We start from the raw sequence: 22,544 nt of genomic DNA, 5'->3' as shown, positions 1-22,544 counted from the left end.
GCAGGATCAGTCAGAGTCAGCATGAATTTATGAAGGGAAAACCATGCTTGACAAATCTGTTGGAATTCTTTGATGAGGTAACCAGTGCACTCGATAAGGGGGAGCCAGTCGATGTTGTATATTTGGACTTTCAGAAGGCAAAGTCCCACATAAGAGATTATTGTGCAAAAGTAAAGCACATGGGATTGGGGGACATGTATTGAGGTGGATAGAAAACTGGTTGGCAGAGAGGAAACAAAGCATCGGGATTAATGGGTCCTTTTCAAATTGGCAGGCAGTTATTAGTGAGGTACCACAGGGCTCAGTGCTGGGAAGCCAGCTATTCATAATATATATTAATGATTTGCATGAGGGAACAAAATGTAACAACTCAAAGTTTGCAGATGATACCAAGTTGGGTGGGAGGGTGAATTGCGACGAGGATGCAGGGATCCTACAGCAAGATCTGGACAGGTTGGGCGAGTGGGCAAATCAACGGCAGATACAGTATAATTTGGATAAGTGTAAGGTTATTCATTTTGGAAGCAAAAACAGGAAGGCAGATTACTACCTGAATGGTTGTAAATTGGGAGAGGGGAGTGTGCAGCAAGACCTGGGTGTCCTTGTGCACCATTCTCTGAAGGTAAGCATGCAGGTGCAGCAGGCGGTAAAGAAGGTATGTTGGCCTTCATTGCAAGAGGTTTTGAGTATAGAAGCAGGGATGTGTTGCTGCAATTGTACAGGGCCTTGGTGAGGCCACACCTGGAGTATTGTGTGCAATTTTGGTCTCCTTCTCTGAGGAAGGATGTTCTTGCTCTCAAGGGAGTGCAGCAAAGGTTTACCAGACTGATTCCAGGGATGGCGGGACTGTCATCTGAGGAGAGATTGACTAGGTTGGGATTGTTCTCGCTGGAGTTCAGAAGAATGAGGGGGGATCTCATCGAGACTAATAAAGGACTAGACAGGGTAGCTGCAGGGAAGATGTTACCAATGATGGGTGTGTCCAGAACCAGGGGTCACAGTCTGAGGATTCAGGGCAAACCATTTCGGACAGAGATAATGAGACATTTCTTCACACAAAGAGTGGTGAGCCTGTGGAATTCATTACCACAGGAAGTAGTTGATGCTAAAACTTTGAATATATTCAAGAGGCGGCTGAATATAGCACTTGGGGCGAATGGGATCAAAGGCTGTGGGGAGAAAGCAGGATTAGGCTAGTGAATTGGATGATCAGTCATGATCATGATGAATGGCGGAGCAGACTCGAAGGGCCAAAACCCTTTTCCTGCTCCTATCGTCTATGTATCTATGTATCTATGATATGATCCAAGAGTATGCCGCTTTTCGGAGATCGGAGAATCCAGCTCCAGATATCTGATGCGGCGGGACGGAGAATCCCACCCAGATGTTTCACTCCATGAAATTAGATCATGGCATGAATGGAGTTCTGATGAAAAGGCATCGACCTGAAATGTTAACTCTGTTTCTCTCCGCAGAAGCCAGAGACTTTTCCCCAGGGCGAAAATGGCTGTCCTGAGGGGACATAATTTTAAGGTGATTGGAGGAAGGTAAAGGGGAGATGTCAGGGGTAGGTTCTTTACACAGAGAGTGGTGGGTGCGTGTAATGCACTGCCAGCAGAGGTGGTGGAGTCAGAGGCAGCGCATGCGCACAGTGGCAGCCTCCAGCGGCTGTGCCATGCTCCATGGCGCACCCGGGCTGTGGAGCGGGACCCTAAAAATAAACCCCTCGATCGGCCGCGCGCCCGACCCTGTCTTCCTGCACAAACATTTCCCGGCCGCCTATAAGGCCACCCCTGCCCTCTGATTGGCCGGCCCCCGACCAGGGCAGCCACGGACTGAGACTGCAGCCGCCATACGAGTATCCCAATCTGCTGGATAACATTAGATCCACGCCGTCGGAACCTCAGCCGCTCTGGGGAGCAGAATAGCGGAGCGGGCCTCTGGCAATGGCCTCTGGTAGGTCCTGGGTGGTGCAGCTTTTCAGTGCCCGCAGAATCGGGGAACCGGCACCGGTCCCAATTCCGTGTGGGAAAATGGATTCTCCGCCCCCGTGCCGGCCGCTATTTTGGTGTAGGGGTGCGGAGAATCCAGCCCCAGGTCTTACCTGACATTAAACTGAAGTAAAGTGAGATCACCAGAGAAAAGAGAAATTACCCCATGTAGTTTATGGGTGTCTGGAAAAGCAAGGGTATGGGAAACAATACCACCTCCAGTGTGGTGCAAAGAGGCACATGATCTGAGATGTGAATCAGTTGTGAACTGTACAGAGACCTGTGTCGAAGCAAGCATGGAGTTACCTCATAGCTTGGGCTATACCCTGTGTATATGTTTATCAATAAACACTTAGGGTGGGATTCTCCACTGGCGGGATTCTCCGTTTCACCGGCAGCGCACCCACACCTGGGGATTTCCCGTCACCATGGGGGTGCCTACAATAGGAAACCCCATTGGCCAGCTGGTGGGATGGAGGATCCCGGAGAATCCCACCTTTCTTGTTCAACCATACAAATCTCAGAACATCTTTGAGAGACTTCTGAACACAAAACATGGTGGCAGCTAATGGAAAAATCCAAAATCTTAGAGAAGATAGATCAGAAATACAAAAGCTGGAAAATTATAGAAGCAGCATTCTAACCTGACTGAAGGCACCTGAAGTGAATAGACAGATGATGATCACTTGAACAAAGTTTTATTGCAGAATTGGAAGAAGAAAGTAAGAATAAAAAAAACTCCATTCTGCAGTTGAATACACCACAAGTTCACATGGGGGTCCATTGTGAATGTCCATACAATACAGAGTCAAAGGAACTAGAAAGGGTACAAAAAAGATACATAGTTCCCAGTCAGGACTAGTTTTAAAAGCTTCAGTGCCTTGAAAAAAGTCAGAGCATCCCATTTCAGAAAGATTCAGAATCGGAGCTATACCATGCAGCGGGCAATCTCATTGTAAGAAAAAGAAGCAGAGTATTTAAAAATCTCAGCCAAAGCTGAGAATTGATTTTAAGTTGCCACTAAGTCCTCCGTAATCACAGGGAAGGCCCAGAATAGTTGAACGAGTAAAATCACTGCACAAAACTAGACAAAGATGCTAGGACCACCATCGCCATGGGAACCTGTCAAAATCAACAAGCGCAAGAAGGCCCTTGGAAAAATAATAACCCCGGCACCATCTTTAAAACCTGCACAGCATTTAACACTGAACTTTAGAACAACCATGGACAATAAATTAACATTACCAGGCCTACGTAGTCTGATCCATGGCCAGCCCAAACCCAAAATTGGGAACTTTGGTGGGAAAGGTACATGGCAGTTCCAATGTTAGATTTAAAAAAACAGAAGGTCAACAAATTAACACATTACTTTATCAAGTAGGTCCGATAGCCAATGATATTATGGACGGCATGGTGGCACAGTGGTTAGCACCACTGTAGGGACCCAGGTTCAATTCCTGCCTTGGGTAACTCTCTGTGTGGTGTTTGCACATTCTCCCCGTGTCTGCATGGGTGTTCTCCGGTTTCCTCCCATAGCCCAAAGATGTGCCGGTTAGGTGGTTCGGCTACTCTAAATTGCCCATTGATATGTAGGTAAAGTGTTACGGGGTAGGGCGGGAGAGTGGGATAAGGTTCTCTTTCAGAGGGGCAGTGCAGATCCGATGAGCTAAATGGCCTCCTTCGGCAATGTAGGGATTCAATATTACTGCAAGGCAAGGAATAAATGAATCCTGAGATAAGTTTGATGAAGTTCTAAAATTCTTTGCTATATATTTTAATATAAGAAGGAACAACATTTTAGAAAGAACCAAATTGAACAAATGTGTAAAACAGCCTGGAGAACTGCCGGACTGTCATAAATTAATTATAAAAATTGGCCAAAAGTTGTAACTATGGTAACCTTAAATCAGGACTTGTATGGGGCAAAATTGTTGCTGGAATGGTCGCTGATGGCCTTTCAGACATCACAGAATCACAGAAAATACAGTGCAGAAGTGGCCCTTCGGCCCATCGAGACTGCACCAACACATGAAAAGCACCTGACCTACCTACATAATCCCATTTTCCATCCCTTGGCCCATAGCCTTGAATGTTATAATGTGCCAAGTGCTCATCCAGGTACTTTTTAAAGGACGTGAGGCAACCACCCTCCCAGGCAGTGCATTCATTCCAGACCGTCACCACTCTCTGGGTAAAAAAACTATTCCTCAAATCCCCCTAAAACTCCTGCCCTCACCTTGAACTTGTGTTGCCTCATGACTGACCCTTCAACTAAGAGGAACAGCTGCTCCCTATCCACTCTGTCAATGCCCCTCATAGTTTTGTACACCTCGATCAGGTTGCCCCTCAGTCTTCTCTGCTCCAATGAAAACAACCCAAATCTATCCAACCTCTCTTCATAACTCAAATGTTCCATCCCAGGCAACATCCTGGTGAACCTCCTCTGCACCCCCTCCAAAGCAATCACATCCTAATGTGGCGACCAGAATTGCACACAGTGCTCCAGCTGTGGCCTCACCAAAGTTCTATACAACTCCAACATGACCACCCTGCTTTTGAAATCTATGCCTCGAATGATAAAGGCAAGTGACCCATATGCTCCCCCCCCCACACACACACACACACATAGTCATCTATGTCATTTATATAAATTATGAATAATAGGGAACCCAGCACTGGTACGCTACTGGATACTGGCTTCCAGTCACTAAAACAGCCATCTATACCACTTTACACTGTGGTGCTCAGTGTTTCTATGAAATGTACAGTGGTTTTATAGGCATCAGAGCTTGGAATAGGTGGCATGAAGTGCCTGAGGGGGTGGGTAGAAGGACAGAGTTCGGCATAGGGAGCATGAGGGGACATAGGGGATTGATGGAAGGGCAGGGTTTGGCATAGGTGCATGAGGGGACATGAGGTGGATAGGAGGGCAGAGTTTAGCATAAGGGGGCATAAGGGGTGGATGAAAGGGCAGAACCTGGCATGGGACATGGGGGACCTGAGGGATTGGTGTGGGGCAGAAAGTGACATGGGCAGGACATGGGAGTATGAAGAAGGTGCCAGGTTTGAGGGCTGAAGGGCATTTATTTATTTTTCTTGGCAGTCACTTTCTCTTGAGCCAGGGGATTTCCTGACTCCCCCAACCTCCCTCAAGGCTGAAAGTTCATACCAAAGCCTCTGCAAAGTCATCTAGATAGAGTGAGTGGGCAAAACAATTACAGATTATAATGTGGAAAAATGTGAACTCATCAATATTAGCAGGAAGAATAGAAATACAATACATACTTTAAATTGAGAGAAATTGCAGAACTTGAAGGTACAGAAGGATCTTGGTGTCCTGGTCCACGAATTACAAAATGTTAGTATAGTTTCCTATGGTTCACTGTAACAATAACAGTAAATTTATTTAACCAACTCTGCATCTTTAAGAAACACTTGTGCTCTGCCGGAGATCCTGGGGAAATTTGGCACGTTCCTTCCATGTGACATAGACGTGATGACCCGGTCTGCATCTTTCCCAATTAGTTTGAGGTGGTATGAGGTGTAACAGTGTACGCAGTTAAAACTACATACAGGCGTATGTACAAAAGCGATTAGCTATTCAACAGTGAACAATGGTTTGTATGAACAATGAAACTGAAATTGGGCTCTTGCAATTGGTGCACAGCCCATTGTGTGTATTTCTCCCCCTTTTTTCAACATGTGGTGGGAGGGAACAACAGGGAAAACAAAACAAAACAACTTTCGCCAATCGAAACATTCTATATAGTGTTGAAATCCCAATATTGTGTGTTGAGCCTGCTCAGACACCCAGAGTGTTTGATAACACTATTGGATGGACCGGAGACTGTTCTATGGCCTTGTCCATTTTGCTGGATTCATAAGACATGTGTGTGTTGTACAGACATGGGACCTGTTGCACTGGACTCCAATGGAGGGCCTGTATCAAACCAAGGCGGTTGAATTGCAGTGTCAGCTTTCAGTGATGGCTCTGAAACTTGCAAGAGGTGACGACAATTTTGTACGTGTTGATTGCCATTGGAAGCAACCACATAGCTGTTGGGTTGGGAGCCTTGCTGTTGACAGCTGCCAACTGATTATGATCTGGATCCGGACCGTTTGGTCTGATACTAGTCTAAGGCTGTGAGCAAGTCAATTGTAATATGTCTTGTTGTACAGTCTGTTTTGTAACAGTGTACCTTGTACATTAGATACAAGTTAGAGTTGAAAAAGAGCCTTGGCATTGGGAATCATGGTCCCAGTGCATCTGGAAAAGAGTCATTGTGCTTACAAGGGCAGACCTTGGCATGGAAAATTAGCACAGCATAGTGGGTCCTGTGCACAATTTTCCAAGCGTTGTTTGGTTGACTGTACCTCTCTCTCTGCCTGCCCATTTGACTGTCGCTGGAGGGGACTGCTTGTGATGTGCTCCAAGTCCTAGGTGCGTGCAAAATTCCAAAACTTGGCAGAGGCGATTTGTCAAGCATTGTCTGTCATGAGTCTTTGCGGGATGCCATGTATGGCCAAGTGTTTCTTGAGCTTGATATCACTGAACTGTTGGTTGCATTAGGAAGGTTTGAACCACCCAGAGTATGAGTCAACGAGAGTCAAATGGTGTTTATCATTCCACTGAAAAATATAAGCTGCTGTGAATGCCCATGGGAGGACTGGGACCGCATTCGGATGTAACAGTTCTTATCTTCATGTGGTGATGTGTTCTGAGTAATGCTTTGTTCAGATGCACAGGGTCGATGCATATCCTGACCGTGCCGTCCTTTCTTACTGCAGCTACCATTGCTGAGACCCATTCCGTGGCCGCCTCTACTGGGGTCATTGAGCCCAGCGCTGTCATGCGATGCAGATCATCAATGACTTTTTGCCTCATGGCTACTGGCACTTTACATATTGTCAGTGGAACCGATTCATTTATTTGCATGTAATACACGACTGGTAGTTTGCTGATGACCTGGCAGTTGAAAAATCACTACAATGTCATCTCTGGGACTTGAAGTTGCAGGGCATGCACTTCTGAGGTAAGTTGAATTCCACAAACATGATGCTGTCTCGAAGTCCTAACATTGGCTTTAAATTCTGATTTACAAATGGAAATCAAAGCTTCCTTGTGCATAACGAAGGCTCGTTACACCCTCGGTAGTGATTGTCTGTCCACCATAGCCCACAAGGTCAGATTGCTGGTCAAGATTCGATATCACATCTGGATCTATCTCCAGTAGCTTATTGCTAGATAGTACACTGCACTTCGCCCCCATATTGATCTCAACTCTAAGCCAGGCGTTACTAGAGTGTGCACGTAGGGTAAGGACAATCTCACCCTTTTCCTTGGCAGATTCCACATCTTCGCAGTATAATGTTGATGGTGATGTCAGTGTGGTTGTTGCTAGTTCCATGACCGTGCTACTTAGGTTGATTTGTACTCCTAGCCCTTGGAGATCGATTAGCAGCTGTGCTGCTGTTAAGAGAAAAAGGCTGTTGTTGCTTGGACCTGCAGCATTTGGCAAAGTGGTTCCACTTGTCACATAGGTTACTTTTTGTTTCAAATGCAAAACAGAATGCTCAGTTTGGGAGGTGCTAGCCACTGCTATTGGTGCAGGGTGACCCCTGCACTGCAAAAACTTAATTGTCCCACCCAAATTGCGTCGTTTCCCACTTAAATTCTCGACTTGACTTTCATTTTTAGAAAATATTTTATTGAGGCATTTATAATTTTAACAATTTTCAACATCAAATTTCAACAAAAACACAACAATATAACCAACAAACCCCCCGAGCACAAACCCCAGCCAACATGGCTACACAAACAGCGCAACCTTCCTCAGACACACCTCTGTTGGTTCTCCTGCCCTAACTCGTCTTTCCCATGCCTCCCCTTTCCCCCTCTCCCCCCATTCCGCCCCGATGACAGCTTAGTTTTTCTCAAAGAAGTCGATGACCGGCTGCCACCTCCGAGCAAACCCTTGCAATGAACCCCTCAAGGCGAATTTAATTTTCTCAGTTTGAGAAACCCCGCCATATCGCTAACCCATACCACCGACTTCGGGGGTTCTGAGTCCCTCCTAGTAAGATCCGTCTCCGGGCCACCAGGGAATAAAAGGCCAGGACATCACCCTCACTTGTAAGACCTCTGACATGACATCAGCACATCCCTGTCTTAAACCCCTCAGCCTCGGACATGCCCAAAACATATGGACATGGTTTGCAGGACCTCCCGCACAGTGCCCGCACCGACCCTCCACCTCCTCAACGAACCTGCTCATCCGGGCCACAGTCATGTGTGCCCTGTGGACCACCTTAAACTGTATCAGGCTGAGCCTGATATCGGGGCTCCCTCCCACTCCATCAGCTCCTTGTACATCTCTGAGACTGTCTCCTCTCCTACTCTTGTTCTCAACACCATCTTATCCTATAGCCCCTGAGGCGGCAGGTGCAGGAAGTCAAAAACTGCCTCCGCACAAAATCCCTCACCTGCAGATACCGGAACCCATTCCCACCTGGCAATTCAAACTCCTCTCCAGCTCCTCCAGGCTCGGGAAACCCTCATCAATAAAGAGATCTCCAAATCTCTTGATCCCTACCCGCTGCCACCTCCAAAACCCCCCCTTCCAGTTCCCGCGGAGCGAACTAGTGGTTATCACATATCAGTGCCCACACCAATGCCCCCTCTAACCCCATGTGCTGCCTCCACTGTCCCCGCACCCTCAGGGCTGCCTCAACTACCGGGCTTGTGGAATACCGAGCCGGAGAGAATGGCAGAGGTGCCGTTAACAATGTCCCCAAACTCGTGTCCTTAAATGATGCAGCCTCCACCTGCTCCCACACCGATCCCTCCCGCACTACCCACTTCCTGACCATCGCAATATTCACCGCCCAGTAGTAATTAATGAAATTCAGAAGAGTCAGCTCCCCCCCCCCCCCCCCCACGGGGTTTTACCTGCCCAAGCAAATCCCAAGATCACTGCATTCACTTATTTGAAGAACTCCTTGGGGATAAAAATTGGGAGGCTCTGAAAAACACACAAAAACCTCGCGAGGACCGTCATTTTAACTGTCTGAACCTGTCCCGCCAATGACAACTGGAGCAACGGGACAATGAAATCCCACCTCCGAAAGTCCCTTCTCATCTGATCTACCAACCGACCCAAATTCAGTTTATGCAGCTGCTCCCACTCCCGCGCCATCTGGATACCCAATTATCGAAAGCTTCCTCCCACCACCTTGAACGGCATCTCACCCAATTTCTTCTCCTGCCCCCTCGCCGGGATCGTAAAGACCTCACTCTTACCCACATTCAATTTGTATCCCGAAAACCGCCAAATTCCTCTAGACATACACATCAAACATACAGTGCAGAAGGAGGCCATTTGGCCCATCGAATCTGCAATGACCCACTTAAGCCCTCACTTCCACCCTATCCCCATAACCCAAGAACCCCTCCTAACCGTTTTTGGACACCATGGGCAATGTATCATGGCCAACCCACCTAACCTGCACGTCTTTGGACTGTGGGAGGAAACTGGAGCACCCGAAGGAAACCCACGCTGACACGGGGAGAACGTGCAAACTCTGTACAGACAGTGACACAAGCCGGAAATCGAACCTGGAACCCTGGCGCTGTGAAGCCACAATGCTAACCACTGTGCTACCGTGGTGCCCAGTAATACCTAATATCTAATATCCCAATAATCCCTCCAATCCCCCCCAGCGGCTCTGATATGGCTTGATATCTCATTTGGAGTATTGCGTGCAATTCTGGTCGCCGCATTATAGGAAGGATGTGGAAGCATTGGAAAGGGTGCAGAGGAGATTTACCAGAACGTTGCCTGGTATGGAGGGAAGATCTTATGAGGAAAGGCTGAGGGACTTGAGGCTGCTTTCATTAGAGAGAAGAAGGTTAAGAGGTGATTTAATTGAGGCATACAAGATGATCAGAGGATTGGATAGGGTGGACAGTGAGAGCCTTTTTCCTCGGATTGTGATGTCTAGCACAAGGGGACATACCTTTAAATTGAGGGGAGATAGATATGAGACAGATGTCAGAGGTAGGTTCTTTATTCAGAGAGTAGTCAGGGTGTGGAATGCCCTGCCTGCAACAGTAGTGGACTCGCCAACACTAAGGGCATTCAAATGGTCATTGGATAGGCGGCACCTCTGCCATAAAACAAAAAAGAGTGGCTAAGGTAAATATTGGTCCTTTAGAGGATGAGAAGGGAGATTTAGTAATGGGAGATGAGGAAATGGCTGAGGAACTGAGCAGGTTTTTTGGGTCGGTCTTCACAGTGGAAGACACAAATAACATGCCAGTGACTGATGGAAATGAGGCTATGACAGGTGAGGACCTTGAGAGGATTGTTATCACCAAGGAGGTAGTGATGGGCAAGCTAATGGGGCTAAAGGTAGACAAGTCTCCTGGACCTGATGGAATGCATCCCAGAGTGCTAAAAGAGATGGCTAGGGAAATTGCAAATGCACTAGTGATAATTTACCAAAATTCACTAGACTCTGGGGTGGTCCCGGAGGATTGGAAATTAGCAAACGTGACACCACTGTTTAAAAAAGGAGGTCGGCAGAAAGTGGGTAATTGTAGGCCAGTGAGCTTAACTTCGGTAGTAGGGAAGATGCTGGAATCTATCATCAAGGAAGAAATAGCGAGGCATCTGGATGGAAATTGTCCCATTGGACAGAGGCAGCATGGGTTCATAAAGGGCAGGTCGTGCCTAACTAATTTAGTGGAATTTTTTGAGGACATTAACAGTGCGGTAAATAACAGGGAGCCAATGGATGTGGTCTCTCTGGATTTCCAGAAAGCCTTTGACAAGGTGCCACACAAAAGGTTGTTGCATAAGATAAAGATGCATGGCATTAAGGGGAAAGTAGTAGCATGGATAGAGGATTGGTTAATTAATAGAAAGCAAAGAGTGGGGATTAATGGGTGTTTCTCTGGTTGACAATCAGTAGCTAGTGGTGTCCCTCAGGCATCAGTGTTGGGCCCACAAATGTTCACAATTTACATAGATGATTTGGAGTTGGGGACCAAGGGCAATGTGTCCAAGTTTGCAGACGACACTAAGATAAGTGGTAAAGCAAAAAGTGCAGAGGATACTGGAAGTCTGTAGAGGGATTTGGATAGGCTAAGTGAAAGGACTAGGGTCTGGCAGATGGAATACAATGTTGACAAATGTGAGGTTATCCATTTTGGTAGGAATAACAGCAAAAGGGATTATTATTTAAATGATAAAATATTAAAACATGCTGCTGTGCAGAGAGACCTGGGTGTGCTAGTGCATGAGTCGCAAAAAGTGGGTTTTCAGGTGCAACAGGTGATTAAGAAGGCAAATGGAATTTTGTCCTTCATTGCTAGAGGGATGGAGTTTAAGACTAGGGAGGTTCTGCTGCAATTGTATAAGGTGTTAGTGAGGCCACACCTGGAGTATTGTGTTCAGTTTTGGTCTCCTTACTTGAGAAAGGACGTACTGGCACTGGAGGGTGTGCAGAGGAGATTCACTAGGTTAATCCCAGAGCTGAAGGGGTTGGATTACGAGGAGAGGTTGAGTAGACTGGGACTGTACTCGTTGGAATTTAGAAGGATGAGGGGGGATCTTCTAGAAACATATAAGATTATGAAGGGAATAGATAGGATAGATGCGGGCAGGTTGTTTCCACTGGCGGGTGAAAGCAGAACTAGGGGGCATAGCCTCAAAATAAGGGGAAGTAGATTTAGGACTGAGTTTAGGAGGAACTTCTTCACCCAAAGGGTTGTGAATCTATGGAATTCCTTGCCCAGTGAAGCAGTAGAGGCTCATTCATTAAATGTTTTTAAGATAAAGATAGATAGTTTTTTGAAGAATAAAGGGATTAAGGGTTATGGTGTTCGGGCCGGAAAGTGGAGCTGAGTCCACAAAAGATCAGCCATGATCTCATTGAATGGTGGAGCAGGCTCCAGGGGCCAGATGGCCTACTCCTGCTCCTAGTGCTTATGTTCTTATATGGACAATAAGGGAATAGTATAGATGGGCTTTAGAGTGGTTTCACAGGTCGGCGCAACATCGAGGGCCGAAGGGCCTGTACTGCGCTGTAATGTTCTATGTTCTATGTACATTGAGCATGTACATCTCCACTGCAGACTGTAACATTAAACATTTTTGTCATTGTAATTGTTTTTAGACCACATCACTGTTTATTCCACAAACCAACCGATTTCTAACAAACTCATGTGTAAAATTTCCAAACTCGCATTTTGTTGCTAAAGTTTCAATGTGATAACATAAGTTTGAATAGACTTGCGTGCTTTTTGGTTTGTGAAATGAAATGAAGTTAGTGGCCTCCGCATGCACGAGACTGTGTTTGTAGGCAGCAATATGCCAGCGAGTTCGCAAAATCATCTAATGTTGTATCTTGAATATCTCAAATAGCTGCTGCCCACCTCTGGAATGGGCAGCCGATTCTGTTCCCAGCCTGCCCTGAGAAAGCTCCCTGATGGTGGGAATGCACTGGACTGCCATTCCGATGTGTCTTTCCCCTATTTTTCTGGCTGGCACAAGCCCCAAGATGACCACCATGGGAAAATTCAGCCCTGAGTGACGTTATCGATGAGGTATTTCGCTTAAAGAATGCACAGTTTATTTTAAAATGAATACCTCGTACTCTTAATGAATGAAGCTTTGATATAACAGCTATGTCCGCACATAGTAGCTTCTGAGCTCTGGGAAATTTTCTAGCCCTGTGATTCTATTCTCGGGCTTCCTGCCAGGAGCTTCACTGTACAGATAGTGAAAGAAAGCTTGTAATCTGTATAAACTATCATTAACCTGGAATTCTCGGCACGTGTTGGGGGACACAATTAGTTAGTCTATCATCTCAGGTATGCGCGGTCATGGAATACAAAAGGTATTGAAGACTGGAGTTGCAAGCTCACTGTCTCCCATTCCTTCTCCAGATAGAAAAATAGATTTCAAAAGGAACAGCAGCAGAATGCAGACAGCAGTCAGGTGCTCAAGCATATCCAAGTATAGTCAACGTAGATAATCTGATTTAAGCAAGTTAATGAGCTCAGATATTTACCACATGCTGATGTCACAGCAGTGTAATATTACATTCAGTGCCTTGTATGCTTAGATATTCAGCATGGGGCATGTACTGACAGCATATTGCAGTTTAACTCGCGTGACTGTTCAGAGTGCGTCAATGTGCTGACGTTCAGTGTGAACAAAACCGATGAAAGGCATTAAGGTCCCCTCGGAAAAATGTGCACCATTTTAATTCAATTGTGTTCCCTTACGCTTCATGGTAAAACACACTTCTGGCCATCGTCAAAGGTGCAGGAACTGCCACAGCTGTTTAAATGAGCACTGTTGGAGCAGGGCAGTGGTGTTTTGTTGTGTCAATGTGTCAATCTGTGTGTCGATGTGCTGAGTGTGAGTGTGCATTCATCCGTGAAGCAAGAAAAGTAAATCCTTTCTGTTGCAGCCTTGAGGAGGAACAATTGTAACTCAAAACATACTTTACAGGTTCCAGAAAGGGAATATGTATATCAATGCATCATAACGTATGTCTGATGGAGACGAAGAGATGATTCAAATCTATAACAATCCTCAATAACAAATTGCCCATCTTTATTTCTTGCTTTGACTGACTGCTGAATCTATTCTCCTGGGATTCTTTTACTTGGGCAGGAATTGATTTCATTTAGTCTTTGAAATTGGTTATGCTCCCAGGACATTCCTGCAGTAAAAAAGGCACTCCATGCAAGATAGAGCTGCCAAGTCTCTCAGTCTGAATGAGAGACACTTTGATTTTACATGGATAATTTGAGGCATTTAAAATAAATTTAGAAACAAAACCTACCAAAAAACATGCTTTTAAAAATAGACGTGGGACAGAATCTCTTCAGGATTCCTTCGACTCTGCTGTTGTATCTTTTGGAAAAAATTCATCAGTAAACCTTGTAATTCATGTATGCAGACTTTTCACATAATTCTTTGAGATCTTATAGTGGTAGAGTGGAAGCAGCTATGTGGAATTTGAGACCAGGGTCACGATTTAATGGAAATGAAAGAGAGTTTTGTTTGGGGCGTGTTTAGCTGGGTGTTTCCATGAGACCCTAAGACAGAGGAGCAGAATTAGGCCTTTCGGCCCATCGAGTCTGCTTTGCCATTCAATCATGGCTGATATGTTTCTCATCCCCATTCTCCTGCCTTCTCCCCATAACCCCTGATCCCCATATTATTTAAGAACCTATCTGTCTCTGTCTTAAAAACACTCAGTGATTTGGCCTCCGCAGCCTTCTGCAGCAAAGAGTTCCACAGATTCACCACCCTCTGGCTGAAGAAATTCCTCCTCATCTCAGTTTTAAAGGATCGTGCCATCAGGTTCTAGTCTTTCCTACAAGTGGAAACATCCTCTCCATGTCCACTCTCTCCAGGCCACGCAGTATCCTGTAAGTTTCAATTTGATCCCCCCTCATCCTTCTAAACTCCCAACAAGTCCTCAACTGCTCCTCATATAACAAGCTCTTCATTCCAGGGATCATTCTTGTGAACCTCCTCTGGACCCTTTCCAAGGCCAGAACATACTTCCTTAGATACGGGGCCCAAAACTGCTCACTATATTGCAAATGGGGTTCTGACCAGAGCCTTATACAGCCTCAGAAGTACATCCCTGCTCTTGTATTCTAGCCCTCTCGACATGAATGCTAACATTGCATTTGCCTTCCTCACTGCTGACTGACTGCACGTTAACCTTAAAAGAATCTTGAACTAGGACTCCTAAGTCCCTTTGTGCTTCTGATTTCCTAAGCATTTCCCCATTTAGAAAATAGTCTGTGCTTACATTCCTCCTTCCAAAGTGCATAACCTCACACTTTTCCACATTGTATTCCATCTGCCATATCTTTGCTCACTCTCCTAGTCTGTCCAAGTCCTTCTGCAGCCCCTCTGCTTCCTCAATACTACCTATCCCTCTGTATATCTTTGTATCATCTGCAAACTTGGCAACAGTGCCTTCATTTCTTTCTTCCAGTGGTGAGAACAACTCGCTATTAAATGGGACTCTGCTTCATTTTTGGGCCTTGGCGAGGAACACTATACTGAGGCCACACTTAGGCTCATTGCCTGCACTAACGAGCTCAGCTCACCAGTGCAAGAGCAAAGAAATGGCACCCCGATCTCTGGGCCCCCGAGTGCGCCCTCTGAACACCCCCACAATATACTAATTTAGGGGTCATTGTAACCCCCGCACCCCACCTCATAAGGGCAGGCCCCCCCAGGCCCTATGCCTAGCATGGGCCAGATTCCACTTGGGAACCTTGGCGCTACCAGCCTGGCAGTGCTACCTTGGCACTGAAGGGATGGCACCTGGGTGGCACCGCCAGTGTGCCAGGCTTGCAGTGCCACAGTGTCCAGGTGTTATCGGGATGCCAGGGTACTATCCTGTCCAGAGCCCGACCACCTGGGTGCCGCCAATCGCCTGGGAGTTCCCCACCTCCCTCCAGTGGCGGTACATCTGGTCCACATTAGGTCCTGCGCCTTGGGTAACTCCGGCCGAAACATATCTAAGTGAGCTTAACTGAAAAGTGAAGGAGCAGTGCTCCGAAAGCTAATGATTTAAAACAAACCTGTTGGACTTTAACCAGGTGCTGTAAGACTTCTTGCTGTGCTCACCCCAGTCCAACGCCGACATCTCCACATCATAATTTTATGGGTGAGATTCAAGTGAATCTGTAACCTATCTGCCCCATTTCTGCCATGTGATAGTGTTAAATCAACCTCACCTTGATGGCTGAATGTACTTGGTTGTAGTCTGGGATACCAAGACTACAACATCCAACCTTTGCTCCAGCTAGTAATACTGCATCATTAACGTCTTGAGGAATCGTGGTTGTTGGGGGTGTTGGGAATGCATTTGGGGAGGGCAAAAACAGCTTCAAGGCTGGCTCACATTTGTGTTTGAGCTGACAAGGCTGGGTGCCTCATTTTGTGCATGGGTGGAGAGAGGGTTGGAGAGAGTGGGGAGTTTGCCAGCTTGGAGGAACTGAAGGAGGTGTTTGGGCTGGCGGACGCAGACAGATTTAGGTACTTCCAGGTGCGGAGTTTTGTTAAAAGTTTTTTTTGGCTTTCCCAACTGGAGCGGATTCTCTCCTATGCGGGGTCGTAGGAGGATAGTAGAGGCGGCATGAATGGATGGATAGCGGGGGAAGAGTTGAGTTCGGTGGAAGGGGTGAAGACAAAATGGGTGGAGGAACTGGGGCCACTATGGAGGAGGGTGTGTGGAGTGAGGCACTGGGGAGGATGAATGCTACGCCTTTGTGTGCGAGACTGAGCCTTATTCAGTTAAAGGTGGTGTTTTGGGCCATACCAGGCTGTGATGCTGCCAGATAGGATACTTTCTATGGTGCATCTGTAAACATTGGCAAGTGTAAAATATGGACATGCCGAATTTCCTTCGTTTCCTGAGGCAGCATTGGCACTGTTGTGCTTTCTTGGTTGTAGCGTTGACATGGGTGGACCAGGACAGATTGTTGACGATGTGCACATCTAGGAATTTGATGCTGTCAACCATCTCAACCTCGGCACCATTGATGCAGATACGGTTGTGTACGACACTTCCCTTCCTGAAGTCAATGGCCAGCTCCTTAAATTTGCTGACATTGAGGGAGAGATTCTTGTCGTTACTCCACGCCACTAGGATAGGTGCGAGTGCTGTTCAAGGAGGCCGGCACACTAGACACACATGTTCTGGTCCTGTTCTAAGCTTGTGGGTTTCTGGAAGTCATAAGAAAGCAAGGGAATTCTCAATAAGCAGGAAGATATTGAGAGTGGTTGAGGTAATGAGTGACCTTGGACTGCATGTCCTTGAAGGTGGAAGGACAGGTGGGCAAGATGGTCAAGAAAGCATATGGAATGCTTTTCTTTTTTGGGTGAGGTATTGAGTACAAAAGCAGGGATGTAATAAAGGAACTGCATAAAATACTGGTTAGGCCACGGCTGGAATTTTGTATACTGTTCTGGGGTGCGATCTGACGGAAACTTTTCTCAGTGTCATTTCAAGCGGGTTTGGCTGGGCGTTTCTGCCTGGCTCTGATGGCGAATTCCCCACCGCTTACTAACCCCACATTGTTATTTGGCACGATCTACTGGCTACGCTGTGCCCAAAAAGCGATGCGCCGTGGCACAATGTGGCCGGTTAATGCCTAGAGAACCCCGCTCCTGGGACCTACCCAACTCACCACACCTCATGGGATCTAACGCAATCTCGCGAAACATTGCAATGTGAAGCCTGCCAATTGTGGGCGGGATCACATTTTGGCAAATCTGCATATTAGAGCGAGACAGCTAGTCTAATATGCAGTTCCCAGAGGTAACCAAGGCATTGGAGTCTATCCCCTTCGCCTTGGAAAACTCGGGCAAGTGCTGTTCAATACGGGTCTGCACGAACAGGGACTAGACGGAACGGCACTCATAGGGGTCTCCCAGGGGATTGAAGGCCCCCAGATGCTTGTCCCTCTGGGCAAGGTGAGACCCAGGTACTGCTGGTGCCAGTCTGCAACCCTAGCAATGCCACTTGGGTGCCAGCCTGGCACTGCCAAGGCACCCAGGTGACATGGTCAGGGGCACTGACCGGCTGGCAGTGATCTGGCTTGGTAGGGTGCCCGGTGCATGTGGGGTGGTGTGCTGGTGGTGGTGGTGGGGTGGGGGGGGGACCCCCTTATAGGAGAGTTGGGGCTTTGGGGTAGTTCAGGGGTCGCGTCCAAAGGTCGGCGTTTAACAATGGTGACCCGATCTCTCCCTGCCTTTCGGCGAGTTTGGCTCCTCAGTGTAGGAAATGGGACTAGGCATGGCCTTGCTAGAGTACAGCCTCCTTCTGTTCTGTTCCGCATGCATATTAAAGCGCCTCAGACACTTCAACCAATATATTGCAGTTTGGGTGGCAATTAATTGTGTGGTGAAGTATCTAGAGTACAACGTGACCTGCTAAACATCCTGATCATCCTACTTCTCTTCCTAGATCCATAGAATCCCAACAGTGCAGTAGGAGGTCATTCGGCTCATCGAGTCTGCACCGATCCTCCAAAAGAGGGTCCCACAACCCCCTATCAACATAACCCCAGTTCATAGCTTTGGACACAAAGGGAAAATTTAGAATGGCTAATCCACCTTCATCACTCCCCCCCCCCCCCCAAACCATCTCTCCATCCATCGACTTTCAACCCCCACTGTCTACCCCGTTGTGGTATGTAATTTGGAATAACACAAGCTGCCAATTTATGCAGTTTTGAGTAAAAGATGCTCCAGACTTTGAAGTGAGTTCAATGTGTTTTATTGAACTATTAGCACAGTTCTCAATGAGTTCGACTCTCTGCTAATCTAAATGTAGTAACTCAGTCTAACTGAACCAGCCTTGTTCTGAGCCATGTGCTGGGGTGTGATGCTGAGGATACACCCTGTCTCACTCTGTAGATGTTGGTCTGTGGAAAGAGGCGGGGTGTGAGTGCCTCATCCCTTTTATAGTGAGGTACCACCCCTGAGTGTCCTGACTGCTCATTGGTCGTGTCCTATTCTATGTGTTCATTAGCTGCATGTTTGCATATCATGACATCTCCCCTTTTTAAACATTTTTGTTGGCGTATGTGAATGTATTTACATGTGAATGAGTCTGTCTAACGTGGCTGACGGAGGACAACAGAACAGAGCAAACAAAACAAACATTCACAAGTCCAGTCTCTGAGGCTTGTGTCTGATCCTGGTCGACAGCCGGAGAGCGGGCGGATGGGACGACAGCGCCTTGACAGGCGGGATGGAAGCCTGACTGGTGGCCTCGTGGTGCGAGGTATCAGGAGGTGGCAATTCAACATATGGAAATGGAGGAAAAGTGGTTGCGGGCAGTGGTTGCGGGCAACTTTGCGCAGTGCCCATCGATTCCTTCGCACAATGGAGCCATCAGCCATGCGTACAATATAAGAGCGGGGCGCGGCCTGTCGAAGAACGACAGTCGGGCAGATCACCCACTATCTGGTATCTTGATCCTGACAGTGTCTGCCGGGGATAGCACGGCCAGATCGGTGGCATGGGCATCATAGCCCTGCTTTTGACGATCTCTGAGCTGCTGCATCTCTTGCAGCACCAGGAGGTGATCCAGGTTGGGCAGGTGTATGGCTGGAAGCGTCGTCCGCAGATCCCTGTTCATCAGGAGTTGCGCCGGCGACATGCCAGTGGACAATGGAGTCGCCCTGTACGCGAGCAGTGCAAGGTGTATGTCGGAAGCAGAGTCCGTGGCCTTGCGGATGAGCTGTTTCACAATGTCCACCCCTTTCTCGACTTTTCCATTGGACTGCGGATAGTGCAGACTGGAGGTGACATGCTGGAAATTTATGACCTGGCAAACGTGGACCATTCTCGACTGTTAAAGCACGGGCCATTGTCGCTCATGACGGTGATTGGGATGCCATGCCTTGAGAACGTCTCCTTACAGGCTTTGATGCTGGTCCGAGACGTGAGGTCCATGAGCTTCAGCACCTCAGGGTAATTCGAGAAATAGTCGATGATCAGTACATAGTTGTGACCATTCGCATGAAAGAGGTCGATGCCAACCTTGGACCACAGAGAGGTCACTATGTCATGCTGTTGGTGCATCTCCTTGCTCTGCGCTGGCTGGAACCGCTGAGAGGTAGCACAGTTCAGGACAATGTTCGTGATGTCCTAGCTGATGCCAGGCCAGTAGACAGCTTGCTGGGCTCTGCGTCTGCACTTCTCGAAGCCCAGGTGTCCCTCATGAATCTGGCGCAGCACCAAGCTCTGGAGACTGAGCCGAATGACAATCCTGTCCAGCTTGAGGAGGATACCATCAATCACCGTCAGGTTGTAAAATTGTGGGGGCACTGCCCTATCTACCAGCCATTGGTGAGGTTGTGGATGACGCGCTGCAAGAGGGGCTCTTTGGCTGTCTCATCACGGATGAGAACTACCTTCTCATCTGTCGCTGGGAGAGTTCTCACACACAGCTGCACCTGCGATTCGATGTGCTGGATGATCTCCAACGGCTATCTGGGCGAGGTGATGGAGCCGAAATGTATTGGTGATGATGAGCTCCTTGCCAGGTGTGTACACCAAGTTGAAGTCATACCTCCTAAGTTTAAGCAGGATTCTCTGCAACCGAGGCATCATGTCCTTCAGGTCCTTGTGGATGATGTGGACCAGAGGCCTATGATCCGTCTCGACAGTGAATGTAGGCAGGCCGTAGAGATAATCATGAAATTTGAGGATGCCGGTGAGAAGACCCAAGCACTCCTTCTCAATCTGAGCATATCTGGTTTCAGTGGGCGTCATTGCCCTTGATGCGTAGGCTACTGGTGCCCAGGATGATGTGTCATCTCGTTGAAGCAACACCGCACCGATGCCATCCTGACTCCCAGCTGTGGATATCTTTGTCTCCCGGTCCGGGTCGAAGAATGCCAGGACTGGTGCAGTGGTGAGCTTGGCTTTCAGCTCCAGCCACTCTGTCTGGTGTGCCGCCTTCCACTCAAAGGCAGTTGACTTTTTCACCAGGTTGCGTAGGGCCGTGGTGTGTGTGGCCATGTTTGGAATGAACTTGCCCAGAAGATTGACCATACCCAAGAAGGACAGCACCGCCTTATTGTCCTCAGGGACCTTCATCGCCTCGATGGCCTTGATTTTGTCTGTGTCCGGGCGCACACCATGCTGTGAGATCTGGTCGCCTAGGAACTTGAGCGTCGATGTGCCAAAACAACATTTGGACCTGTTTAACTTTAGGCCGTTGGCATGTACACGGCGGAATACCTTCTGGAGACGGGACACATGTTCTTCAGGGGTCGTGGACCATACGATGATGTCGTTCACGTACACACGAACCCCTTCAATGCCTTCCATCATCTGCTCCATGATGTGATGGAATATCTCCGATGCCGAGATGACGCCAAATGGCATGCGATTGCATCAGTATCTGCCAAAAGGCGTGTTGAAGGTGCAGAGCCTTCTGCTGGACTCTTCCAGCTGGATTTGCCAAAATCCCTGTGATGCATCCAATTTGGTGAAGAAGCGCGCATGTGCATCTCACTCGTCAGTTCCTCCCGTTTCGGGATGGGGTACTGTTCCCCCATGATATTCTTATTGAGATCCTTGGGATCAATGCAGATGCGCAGGTCCGCCAAAGATTTTTTTACGCACACCATCGAGCTGACGCAGTGAGTCGGTTCGGTGACCTTGGATATGATGCCTTTTTGCTGAAGATCCTTGAGCTGTGCCTTCAGGCGCTCTCTCAGTGGAGCAGGGACACGTCGTGGTGCGTGGACCACTGGCTTGGCATCAGGCCGTAGCAGAATCTTGTATCGATACGGCAGCATGCCCATCCCGTTGAACACATATGAATACTGGCCGAGGATGTTGTCGATGCCAGCCTGAAGATCCACATGGGAGGATGTTGTGGTGTAAACCCTTTGAATGAGGTTCAGCTGCTTGCAGGCGCGCGCACCTAGTAGAGATGCCCTGTCCGGCTTAACAATTTCAAATCGTAACCGTGCTTGTGTGTGTCGGTTGGATCCGTGCAGATGGCAGGATCCCAGTGCCGTGATGGCATTCCCGTTGTAATCCAGGAGCTTGCAAGCAGCTGGAAGGACAGTGGGGGGCTTCTTAATGCGTCTGAAGTCTCCCTGTGAGAGGAGGTTGGCAGAGGCACCTGTGTCCAGCTTGAACTGGATTGAGCAGTGGTTGCCATTCGTCCTTGGAATCCACAGCTAGGTTAGACTGGACTTGCGATGAGTCTGGTGTGCCATATTCACACGTTGTAATAATGCCCACACTGTGGGCGTTGTCCAGGCATTCATCATCTGGATTTGTTGCATTGCCGGGATCAGAATCCTGTAGGCGTTGTTGCACACTCCGGATGCGCCGTCGTTGGAATTGGGAGGGCTGGCTCCTGACTGATCTGCAGATCTGCACAGGGCTGCATAGTGGCCTGGCTTCCCGCAGTTTAAACAGTGTCTGCCTCTTGCAGGGCAGTGTTTCTTTAAATGGGCGGTGCCACAGTTCGAACACGTCATGACGTCAGCGTCCTGATGCTCCGTGCGTCGCTGCACATGCGCAGTGCGATTCTCAGACGTCTGCACCTGCGCAGTGTGGGTTTCGGCCGCTTCGTTATCCCGTTCGCATCGCGCATGCGTCGGGCCCCGGGAAGAGCGTGCAAAATGGCTGCTTTCATCAATGTTGAGGCGCTGCATCCGGGAAATTACCTGCACACTCTCCGCCTCGTGGGAGGCTAGTCTATCATTTTCTGCCATTTTGTACTGGGAATAGCGATTTTCAGCGTGCTCATGCACTGTGCATGTTTCAATCGCGACTGGCAGGGTCATATGCTTGATCTTCAGTAACTGCTCTCTCAGAGGATCAGAGTGAACTCCAAAAGCGATTTGGTCTCTGATTATGGAGTCAGTGATATCACCGAAGTTGCAGGATTGCGCTAGCAGTCTAAGGTTAGTTAAATATGAGGTGAAGGATTTGTCTTTACCTTGCAATCGCTGCTTGAAAATGT

This window comes from Scyliorhinus torazame, chromosome 15, assembly GCF_047496885.1.
Source record: "Scyliorhinus torazame isolate Kashiwa2021f chromosome 15, sScyTor2.1, whole genome shotgun sequence".
NCBI lineage: Eukaryota > Metazoa > Chordata > Chondrichthyes > Carcharhiniformes > Scyliorhinidae > Scyliorhinus > Scyliorhinus torazame.
The sequence above is the reverse complement of the archived record's forward strand: the minus strand, read 5'-3'. Positions refer to the sequence as shown.